Source organism: Cupressus sempervirens, chromosome 10 (assembly GCF_028749045.1).
Source record: "Cupressus sempervirens isolate cs-2001-9-10 chromosome 10, ASM2874904v1, whole genome shotgun sequence".
Lineage (NCBI taxonomy): Eukaryota > Viridiplantae > Streptophyta > Pinopsida > Cupressales > Cupressaceae > Cupressus > Cupressus sempervirens.
This window is the reverse complement of record NC_143127.1, coordinates 16699104-16711514: the sequence shown is the minus strand read 5'-3', so window position 1 is coordinate 16711514 and position 12411 is coordinate 16699104. Positions and strand designations below refer to the sequence as shown.

General features: G+C 36.2%; 1 non-coding gene across 1 annotated transcript; it reads left to right on the top strand.

Moving 5' to 3' along the window:
* Positions 1 to 3909: 3909 nt before the first annotated feature.
* On the top strand, positions 3910 to 3993 carry LOC149532343 (small nucleolar RNA R38). The gene has a single exon (XR_016358229.1). It is a non-coding gene; the product is annotated as a small nucleolar RNA R38 (small nucleolar RNA).
* The last annotated feature ends 8418 nt before the right edge of the window (positions 3994 to 12411 follow it).

The window sequence follows — 12411 nt, the reverse complement described above, 5'->3', positions numbered from 1 at the left end:
ACACATGGACTCAAACTTTCTCTAATTAATCCCCTTTGTAGCAATTCATGCACTTGTTTGTTAAGTTCTTCATTCTCTATAGGTGTCAATCTATATGGTGATTTGTTTGACAAACTAGCTCTTGGAATCAAATCCATACAATTACTTATACTTCTTACTGGTAGTAAACCATCAGGAATATCCTCAACAACAATATCTTTGTACTCATTTAGCAATTCTACAATTTCTTTTGGTACTCAGCTACTACTATCTGTTGTCACTCTATCATAACCAACTTTTGTTGCTCGGTCATTACTACCAACACTTGATCCTCTAGGAACTATAGCAAAACAAACTTGATTCTTCTTTACTTCCTTTTCAAATTGCTTTCCATTAACCATGCAAACTTTTATTTCAGTACAATTGACCTCATCTAGAGTTTCAATCAAATGCAAAAATATTTGTTTCTTCCCTTTTATCCAAAGAGTATATTGATTAAATTTCCCATCATGTATAACATATCTATCATATTGCCAAGGTCTACCCGACAAAATATGACAATAATCCATGGGCATAATATTAGACAAAACTTCATCAAAGTAATGTCCAACTTTGAACTTCACAGTACATTGCTCACTTACCAATATCTTATGCTCATCTTTGATCCTTGAAACATGATAAGGTTTGAGATGTTTCAGCCTTTGCAACTGCAACTTTGTAACTAGCTCTTATGATGCCAAATTTGTAAAACTTCTACTATTGATGATTACCTTGCAGTATTTTCCATCCATCTTACATCTGGTCTTGAAAAGACTTCTTCTAAGGATAGGTTCCTCATCACTTCCCTTATTACATAAGGTTCTTTCTCACCATCAGATTTTCTCTAACCTCAGGTCCACCTGGTGAACTCTCAATGTCTCCTTGAATCACAACAGTTCTAATATTCTGCCCACTTTCAGAAGATCTACATTCAAAAGATCCATGTCCTTCTTTTCCACATCTGAAACAATTACCACGAAAACCACCTCTATGATAAGAATTTCCTCTTCCTCGGTAAGATTTAGTACCTCCTCGGTAAGAACTACCACCTTTCCACTCAGTCTTGTCTTTGTCATCATTCTTCCATTTAGATTTTCCTTTATCATGCACAGAACTATCAGATCTGCCACCTTCTCCATAAGATCCACCTCTGCCTCTCTAAAATCTACCACCTTTACCTCTTTCTCTTTGTTCATGCTTTTTTGTCAAGATTTTCTCAGCTTTCAAGGCATATTGATATGCTTCTTCCACGCTTTCCAACTTCACAAAACTTATTTCATCTTGAATTTTAGATCTCAATCCATTTATGTACCTTGCAATTTTCTCAACATCATCATCCACATGTCTAGATTTGATGTCCAATCTAAAGAATTCCTCGGTATACTCTTTCATAGTCATGTCCTTTTGTCTCAAATTTTGCATCTTTCTCAACAAGCTAACTTGGTAATCAATAGAAAGGAATTTGTTCTTTACCCCGTTCACCATCTTCGACCAAGTTCTGATCTTCTCCTTTCCTCTCCTTTGTCTATCAGTTTGCAAATGCTCCCACCACAATAAAGCATGACCTTTCAACCTAGTAATTGCAATCTTCACCTTCTTATTATCAGGAGTGTTTTCATACTCAAAGAACTTCTCCACATCTGAGATTCAGTCTAACACAACATTGGTATCCAATTTTCCATCATAAGAAACAACTTCTATAGTAGGCTTTGAATTTTCCCTAGACAACACTCTCAACAATCTTTCCTCATCTTGATCTTCTTAAGGTTCTGGATTATGGTTTGGTGCTACTGCTTCATCATCATTTACATCATCAAGATGTGCTCCTCTCCTCTGGGCTATCTCCACAGCATCAAATTTGGTTGCAATTTATCTCAATTGATCCAATATAGCATTATCAACATTTCCTTTGCTACGAACCATCTTTACAAATTAGGTTCCTGCAAGATCGTAACCCTCTATAAGTTATAGGTCAAATTCGTAGATCTGCAACCCTACAACTAATATCTGAAAATGGGTTCTACACGATCTAATCACCACAAGGATGAACCTCAAGCTTTGATAGCGCTTGACGCAAGGAAGTTGGGAGTAACTAAGGCCAATTGGCACACTTAGCTACCCAAACCACCATGCAAGAATTAACACAATGGAAGCAAACACAAAAGAGAACAACACCAAAGAGAGAGAACAATGTTCTTTATTGATTCATGAAAATATTATCATACATGCCGAGTTGTAAGGCCTTCTCGGTTACGACCAGATACAAAATACATTCAAATACAAGATCGAACTTCAAATTTTGATTTCTATTAATTATCTTCCAAAAATTAGATTTAAGACTCTACCCAAGACCCCTACTCATACTAATCTAAGGCATAAGTTGGTCTGCATCAACAATTAAATGTCCATAAATCGATATGCAAGCAAAATCACGATATCTCCTAGCTCCGATTGAATTAGAACTTGCGCTTCAAACCAAAGGTAGAACTTTAGGTCTTCTACAATCCCTTAAAAGTGCAAATGCTGGTTCACCAAAGATAAGTGCGCATCCATCCCGAAAGTCAAGCACATAAAATTGTCTGCTAGAAATCGATACTCTAGGAGAATTGCCATATCTCCCAACTTATGAGGAATTAGGACTTGTGCCTTTGACACAAGGGAGTATTCTAGGCCCTTCAATCCTTGAAATGTGCATCCTCTCATTCATTGCACAAAATTAGTTACATGGTCTACAACAGGCACCTAGAAACCAGAAAACACAATTCTAGTAGAAAAGTAAAAACTGAAAACATGCAAGATAGCAGTGCAACCCAAGATGCTCTTGCATTATTGTCGAAGCCCATAAATACCCCGAAGGCCTCCAAAAAAGCAAAATACTGGAACATAGAAAAAAAATAAAAATAGATTTTGGTATTTTCCCATTTTCACTCGGACCAACATCCTCTGCATCTTCTGAGACTGTGTTTTCATCATATAAGGTGGTCGAAAATTATAGGGAATCAAGATCACTTGTGAGAGTAAATTACGAGAGATAAAAGTTGTTTAATTGACTCATTTTTGTCAAGCATCCCTCACAACAATTGCTTCAAGTGAACCAATATGACATTTGGAAACCAGTCTTATTAATAATGAGATCATTCACTACAAGCAAAGTGTGCATCTTTATCAAACATAACTTTTGATTGTATATTTATATATGTAATAATCAAAATTAAAAACCATAGAACAATTATATTTTGATTAATGCTTGGTTGAATTTCACTTTAAGATTTGGTTTTCATCAATATTTCATAATCTATGGTCCATCAAGATGAAAGTGTCAACTTCATTAATAATAATATTAAAAAAGGTTTATTTGAAGGACCTAACTGCCCGACAAAGTAATCGCCCTAATGCACGGGAGTAAATCCAACCGTTGGATCTCAAGAACAAAATGTAGAAGTCGTTTCGATGTTCTGTCTATCGAATTTAGGGTTTACTGTTTGCGTATAAAATATGGCTATAGGGTTCGTGTTTAGTGGCAGAGTATTGTATTCATCTCCGCGTCTGGGTTATAAACGGCAGCAAGATCGTTTGTACAGATCTGTTAAGTTCCCTTTGGCTAGATCTATGGTTGGCGCTCATCTATTGCTTAGGTTGTTAGCTGTGCAGGACCATTGCTCAGGTTATTAGCTGCGGAGAACCCCCTTTTTTCGTATATAGCTGCTGTACATCTGCAATGGTTATTAGCTGCTGAGAACTCCCTTTGGCTAGATCTATGGTTGGCGCTCATCTATTGCTTAGGTTGTTAGCTGTGCAGGACGATTGCTCAGGTTATTAGCTGCGGAGAACCCCCTTTTTTCGTATATAGCTGCTGTACATCTGCAATGCAAGTTCGATTCATCTGTAGTAGATTGAGGGTGATGAAAAAACCAATAAAACAGTTATCCCTGTCTGAAGAACAATGTTGATGGCTTATTATTTTCTGACTCAATCTTGTGCATTCTTAGCTTATTCGAGCTCTTTATTTTGATTTTTTTGTGCTTGCAGGGCCTCGTGGTGTTGTTTGATGTTATTATTTTGGATTTTCGGTTTTAAATATCTCGATTCTTCTGCTTCTTGTATCCGAATCGTTACACCTTTTTAATTTTCTTGCGATTCGTTAGGGTTTTACTGGTGTCTTGCGATTTATTTATTTTCGTTCCATGCTTTTGATTTGGTGGCCGGTGATGTCAAAACAATGACAAGCATATGGCTGAGCGGTATCTTCTGCTTTGCTGACATCCTGACTAGGACGATCTGAGGCCTCCATTTTAAATTTTTCTGGATTAAATGTCGTTATGGCTTGACAGCATCTGTAGTTGTCGGGTTCATGAATTTCAATGAATTTTTATGTCTTTCAATGAATTTCAGATACGTTGTTTGAATTTGTTAGCGTGGTAAGGCCAGTGATGTGACTAACAAGACAAGCATATGTCTGATCAGGAATTCCTGAATGCTGATTATCTTGACTAGGACGATCTGAGGCCTCTATATGCTGCATTTTGATTGCAATGCTTGAAGGGATTATTTATCAAATCGAAGAAATATCATTGGGAATCAGTTGTTTTGCTTGATTATGTTCTAGTTAATCATTAAACATGTCACAGTAGTATAAGGAAACAACAAGATTCCGCTTGGTTAATTTTTGGGTTGTCATTATGCAGGTCACATTAGTCTAAGGAAGCACCGAGATTTGTCATTTAAAGTTTAGCTTATAGATAGATAGATAGATAAAATTTTAATGTCCACGAGGCCAAAAATAGCCTATGGGACAGCAAGTCAACTCAAGCAGACTTAAGTAGTGCTGTTCGCCTCTTGTGTAGACTAATGATGAGCTCCCCCAATTGCTCAATGTACTCTTCGTTGAACAGGTTATGCCAAAAACTGTCACATATAGTATCCGCAAACTTATCCTTGCTATTTTTGTAGGCCTCACATTCTAGAATAAAGTGCTGTTCAGTTTCCACTTTCTCAGAATTGCAAAATCTGCAAATTCTCTCTTCCCAAGCCTCCTTTGGACTCTTCCAACGCTCGGTCTCACAACGAAGTTGGTGAGAGTTGGTTCTCAGCTGAGCAATAAGAATTTTAGCTCTCCAAGAAATGTTGGCTCCTATGTACACTTTTTCGAGTTGATCACAAGTGGAGTTGAACTCATTTATATAATATAGTTTCTTCCTCTCAGTCTCGTTTCTCCAATTTTTTTTTTGTAGAATTTCTCCATAACAAAGACTTTTATTTCTTTATTACTTGTGAGGCACATATTGAAATGAATATTCGATTTACTCATCCACTTGATGTTTTGTTGCATCCATGTCCTTTTTTGCCCTTTTTTGCTTACATAGTGTGTCACTAAAGACAACTTTGGCCCATCTATCCTCTTCCATTTTTTCGATTATTTTTAAATAGCTTAAAAGACGATGTGACAGGAGAGTTTAAATCAAAATAATATCAGCAGATGAAACTAGAAAACAATGTGACAGGAGAGTTTACCTGTACAATCTTAGTAGTAAATACCATATCTGCAAATTCATTATCGTTACGTGGATAATCAAATTGTTTTACCTTTGTTTTTAACTTTGGCGATGGCACGAGAGGTTATGCAGAGCACCCAACCAATATGATTGACATTGATTTATCATCCAACTGGTTAGGACATCAATCAGTCTAAGTTTTCGATTATTAATAGAAAATTATTTCCAAGGTAGATGATGTAAGCAGATGAATCTGTTGTGAAATTAAATGTGTTAGTGGGTGTGTAACCTAATTCTTGATGTTACAGACGATTCGTTTTTTGAAATTGAAAATATTATTTTATTGTTCTTTACAATTCTTGAATAAATTTTATTCTGTTGTAATTTGAATAAATGAATATTTCTAAAATTCTTAAGATACTAACTTTTCCATAACTTTATGCTAAATCGTATAATTAAATTTATGTAATAGTGACTCAAGGAGAGTTGTGAAATAGCCATTGCATGATTTTAGGGACAAACCCGTGTTTTCACAGGTAATTTTCAAATTATCCTCGTATGCTTTCACTTCAATTTTCCCGAGACTTGAATTGTTACGAATTTGAGTCTTAAGGTGATAAAGAATAATTTTACATTCAACAAGCAAATTTATAGAAAAAATTACCTGAAAGTTGAAATAATTCACCAACAAAGTCTTTATTCAAATCTCGTATCTTAAGGTGATACATAGGTATAAAGCGAAACAATTCAGCAGCAATTTTATTTTGTAATAACTGATTTATAAATTTTTGAATGTATATAAAGGCACCATCAGGTAGCATGTAGCTCATCAATAACATGTTTAAGAGTTGCTATTGCTTTCAATGATCGTGTGCAACTGCTGAATTGTGGTATCCGTAAATGTGAAATACATGTTAAAAAAATGAAAGAGGACCAAGGAGAGCCAATTTCCAAGATAAGGTCGAGGGAACAATGCAGGCAAGGTAGCAAGCAAAGAGTGTTATAAGTTGAGAGAGTGATTATAGAATTAAAGAAAATGTTTTATGGTTCGTGATTTAGCACAATATAGTGTGTGTAGATGATAAACAAATATGAGGTGGTTGCCAATAAACAGCTTAACATGAAGGATTTTGAGACTTGCATCAGCATCAGTATTTTGGATTTGTTGGATTTGGATGCAGAGTTAAATCCCATATGGATAGCAAAATGGACACGAGCATCAGCATTAGGGTTTTGCATTTGGTGGATTTGGATGCAAATAAGTCTGGGATGGGTATAGGGGAAAGTAGCTTTTTTGAAATGGTTTGAAGCGGGGCAGAACAAGATAAAAGCGTTAAGGCAATTTCCACTCTTTCAAAAAGTTTCCACGACAATCCAAATACAGCAAAGCTGTAACGTACAGGATTATCAAGAATCGGTTTATTCCATTTGGATTACAAAATGAGCACTTCTAGTTGCAACTATGACAAGATGGGATGGAAATAGAGGGAAGTAGCATTTTGAAAATGGTTCCAAAGGGGTAGAGAACCAGATACCATGAAAACATTAGGCCATTTAAGAATTGGTTGGTTGCTTATAGGGGTAGAGAACCAGATACCATGAAAACATTAGGCCATTTAAGAATTGGTTGGTTGCTTATGATTTTCCCTTCAAAGTGGAAGGGTTATTTAAATCTTGGAAAATTTTATCTTTTTAAAAAAGTTGTTTTCCTTTGAACCATTGATTGTGCTAAATGGTTTGCCATCTTTTTGAATCAACCTATTTCACATAACAGAAGCTTAACCATGGCTAAGCAATTTTGTAGAAGTGATTTGCCAAGCTTTTAAGATGGAGTTGAAGGGTGCAAATCTTGAATTATAGAAAATCGAGCTAAGGGTTCATTCGGTTTGTGGAATTGTAGATATTATGCCAAATGATTTGCCATCTTTTTTAACCAACCCATTCCACATAAGGGAAACTTAATCCATGGCTAAGCAATTGGTCAATCTAAATTAATTTTGCACCTATCAAGTTGTAGGTTTTACCTACCTATCAATATACTTATTAGGAACACTTCACCAAGGGGTATTCCAACTTCGTATTGTAGAAGTGATTTGCCAATTTTTTTAGATGGAGTTGAAGGGTGCAAATCTTATGTTTAAAAAAATAGAGTTAGAGAGAAATGTGTCTTTCCAACTAATAGTCCCCCAAGAACCAATTACCTTTATAAGCTTTGACAATCCACTTAGAAGTTATGCAAAAATCTTGTGTGTATGGATCAATGTTCTCCCTTTGTCCTACTCTTGAATGCAATGCTGCAAGAAATAAGCATTCCCTTTCCATTTTCCCATTTAGTCCATAAGAAATTGCTTATGAGTTAGGTAATGCTATCAACGTTACCACCAACCATAGGTAATAATCTTTGTCCAATTTAGAAGTTTACCCTTGAATTTATTGATAAACTAATTTCACATATCTTTGAGAGAAACTAATTTTTACAAGATGGACGAGACCTAAGTAATTTTTGTTTTATGCAAAGGTAATCTGGATTCATAAATGATATAGAATACATCCAAGATGTATTATTAGCCACCTCTTCATTATTAGGCAAGAGATGCTATGGATAAGTTATCAACCTTAGCATGGTGGAGCAAATAATCAAGGGCATTGGACAACAATTGCCATGCATAAGTTGATTAACTGTGGCATGGTGGAACAAATAACCAAGGACATATACAAATGGGACATTCTAGGACATATAGGAAACTAATTTTCACAAGATGGATGAGACTTAAGTAAGTTTTGTTTTATGCAAAGGTAATTTGGATTCATAAATGATATAGAATACATCCAAGATGTATTATTAGCCACCTCTTCATTTCTAGGCAAGAGATGTGGTGCAGGAGCACCTAGGAAATATGCCAAGTTTCCTAAATCGTTTTTTGCTTGTAGTGGTCTTGGCTAGACCACATGAATAAGGGCTATGGGATAAAGGCCCAAGTGTGTGAGTTGTGTTTGTAAATAGGTTTTTGTTGTGTTTGAGTTTCCAAGTTGCTTCTATGTTGGCAAAATTGCTTAAATTGCTTGTTAGAGCCTAGAATTGTCAAACACTGACCAAGACCCCAGGAGGATGGGAAACATGGAAAATATGTTAAAAGTTGTAATTACATGGAAATAGGTTCATTTAACCATGTTTGAAGTCATGGAGCCATTAAATGCACAATAGTGCAAAAGTTGCACTTAGCAACTGTGCAATTTTGCAAAGTTGCTTGACAACATTGACAAAAAGTGCTAAAACTTTATAAGGGCTTCAAGAATCAGTTGGAAACCTATGGGATCTATTGATTCACGTGGGTAAGAGGTATTTAAGACCAATCCAAGTTAGTTTGAGGGTTGGCATATGCTTTTGTACGAATTTTGGCATTGGAATGAAGAGAAAATTGAGCATTTTGATGACAGTTTTCTGATTTCACCCTTCATCCACACCTTTAATGGATTGATAGGGTTGCTGTTTTCATGTGATTTTATAGTGTATGGAATGTAGATTCTTTGGTAAATATTAGGAGTTTTTTTTGATCAGTTTCATTACTAGTTTGAAATTTTTTTTTAAAGTTGCCAGTTCGCTGGTCTGTACACAACAATCAGCAAAGAAATCTCTATAACTTGAATTCCAATGGTGGAACCATGATGGCCTTTTGGAATCAAGTACTAGACTGTATAAACAATGTAAATATGTATTTTTGTCTTGTTTTGCAGAGGTTTGTTGTTTTTTCCAAGAGGCCCTAGGCGAGTTTGCATACCCGGCTAGGCAATGAAATCAGCAAATAAGTGTTTGAATGGGGCATAGAATGGGGTGTTGGGTGCAATAAAAATTCATGGAAGGAAAGAGTGGTGAGTGAAGGAAGTTAATTCCAGGAGTTCAGTCATTTAGAGTCCATTTGAGTGGTGGAAGGAAGAACTCTCTATATTCCTGTTCATACAAACAAGAAACCCTTGTAAATAGACATATTTTTGGAAATCCCTTGTACGGATGACCTGGGTGTTGCAGACCTGAAAAATCTTCAAGGGGAGCCAAAAGGGTATCCAAATCATAAATTTGTTTGAGTACTTCTTAAGGGTTTGAGGAGATATAAGCCAAAAATCAGTTTTGGAGGCCTAATTTTGTTATTAGTCTTGGTAGCCCTCTTAACTATGCAATCTTCAAATCGATTGGAAACCCAATACTCCAATTCACTTAGTGATCCTAAAAACTATTGAATGAGACCTAATACAAGCCTTGGAATTCAATATAGCCAAGAATGCACTCCTGGAAGCCAGTTGTCAAGAACGGTGCAATGAGAGCACTAGGGAGACCCCATGGTGAAATAGAGTTTTGAGTTGATTGGTGAGGATTAGTGTAATAAGGGAATAGAGAGAAGATTCCCTTGGAGTAGGGTATAGGATAAATACCCTAAGAGGCTAGGAGAAAGCCTAAAGTGAGTTCTAGTAGTTGAGGCTAGAACCTTGTTCAAGATCCTCCCCATCAAGATGCTATGGATAAGTTATCAACCTTAGCATGGTGGAGCAAATAATCAAGGGCATTGGACAACAATTGCCATGGATAAGTTGATTAACCTTGGCATGGTGGAGCAAACAACCAAGGACATATAAAATAGGATGTTCTAGGACATATAGGAACGAGGCGAAAGGACAATTATGGTGGATAGATCTTTGAAGGGAGATTTGAGGAGAAAGGGAACACCATTGACAACTCTAGCATTAGCATCAATTAAAAAACATTTTAATAATAGTGTGGATTTTAGATCAAATTCCAACCATTGCATCATGTTGAGGGTGACAAGCCATCAAAATGTGATCATAAGTTTTATCAAAGTTCAATTGAATAATAAGTGCACTTGGGGTAGGGTATGGGTCGACTCAACAGTTTCCTAGGCCAACACGAGATTAGGACAAATTTCTCACCCCAGAATTTTGTTGTTTGCTTTGATCTTGAGCTATCATTTGGGTAATGAGTTTAATTCTTCTAGCCAAGGCCTTGGATATGATTTTATAAGAGGTATTAAACAAGGTTTCCAACTTGTGGGGAATGTGGTTAATTAGGTCTTGATTAATTATTGGTTTAAAGATTTAGCTTCAACTAATACAATATATACATAGTAAAAGTCTTCATGAAGAATTAGTGGTAGTTTGTGATCCTCCTGGTAGCAATAGAACAAGCATTTGGTTTATTCAGGTAGGATATTTGTTGATCAAGCTCAAACCTTGGCCCTACAAGTTTAATGGTTTTTGGGAGTGGTTGAGTGAGATCCATGTCTATACAAGTATGAGCTTGGACTCATAGACTAGACCATTTACGGTGTTTAAGGATTGATTTAAGTGAAATCCATTTTTTAATCGTGCTCTACATCCATACATGAGTGAAATAACTTTTGAATTGGGATAAGGTGTGAGGGTGTAAGGATAAGGTGCTGCAAAATTACCAAATTAAGAGACCAAAATAATGTTTATGATATGAGTTGTTTCATTTGATAATTGCTTTATCATAGTTCCCAAATTGTAGAAAAAAACATCTAATGTTCATAACCAACAAATTATATTCATATTCATATGTAATGATTTGTCACTTTTATGTTCATAAAAGTCAAAATATAAGACTTAATTTGTATCATTATAGTTTTTTTCATTTTTATTATTATTTACAATTGGCCTCATTTGTGCATCACTCCTGAACTATTGAGATTTGTGAACTAATGGAGATACTAGACATTTTGTGATTGAAGTGCAATTGGGATCAAATATTGGTGGACACTTTTTTTGGAGCCAAGAGCCTACTTAAGGAGGTAAATGCCACTTTCCTTGTGCTTATTCCAGAAGTGGCAGGGGTGGATTCTGTGGACCAATTTAGACCTATCAGCGTTTACAACTCGTTCTACAAGATTATTTTTAAAGTTTTGGCTTCAAGGATCATCAAGGTCCTCCCTAACATTATAGCTCCTCAGCAATTTGGCTTTGTCCTAGGGAGACAAATCTTGGACTCTATCATGACTATCCACAAATTTATCTACTCTTTGAAAGAAGGTAAGGGAGAAGGTTTCCTCCTTAAGCTTGACTTGTCCAAGGCTTATGATCGGGTGGAGTGGTCCTTTCTTTTCAAGGTTCTTAGAGCCATTGGTTTTAACTCAAGGGTCATCAATCTTGTTAAACAATTAGTTTCTACTACCTCTTTGGTTGTTTTAGTCAATGGCTCCCCCTCTGCGTTCTTCAAACCCTGTAGAGGGCTCAAGCAAGGAGATCCGATCTCGGCCATTCTTTTCATTATTTTGGTTGAATGTCTAGGAAGGATGATTTATGCCAATAGAATCTTTGGTGCTCTATCTAGAATCAAATCTTCTTTTGGTCCCCTGGTTTTCTCTCATCAACAATTTGTTGATGACAACTATTATGGGAGGGGGGGGGGGGGGGGAAGCCTCGGTTGGTGAAGCCAGGGTGGTGAAAATGATCTTGAGCTTTTACTCTAGGGGTTTGGGGCAACTTACCAATTGGAACAAGAGCTTTGTTTTCTTCATTAACACTATGACTGAGAGATAGAGGAAGGTTGTTGTTATTCTGGGTTGTGACTTGGGCAACCTCCCTTCTATTTATTTGGGTCTCCCAATTGGCCTCAAACCTCCTTATTCTTTCTGGAATAGCTTGATTGACAGGTTTAATAAGAAATTTGCTAGTTGGAAAGGAATCACCTTTAGCCAAGTTGGTAAGATTTAGTTGGTCAAATCCACTCTTTAGAATCTTCCAACTTATGCGCTGAGTCTCTTTGGGATTCCTTGCAAGTATGTTGACCATTTGGAGAAGATCTAGAGAAATTTTCTTTAGTCTGGATTAGAACATAACAAGAGATTTACACTTCTGTTGTGGGACAATGTGT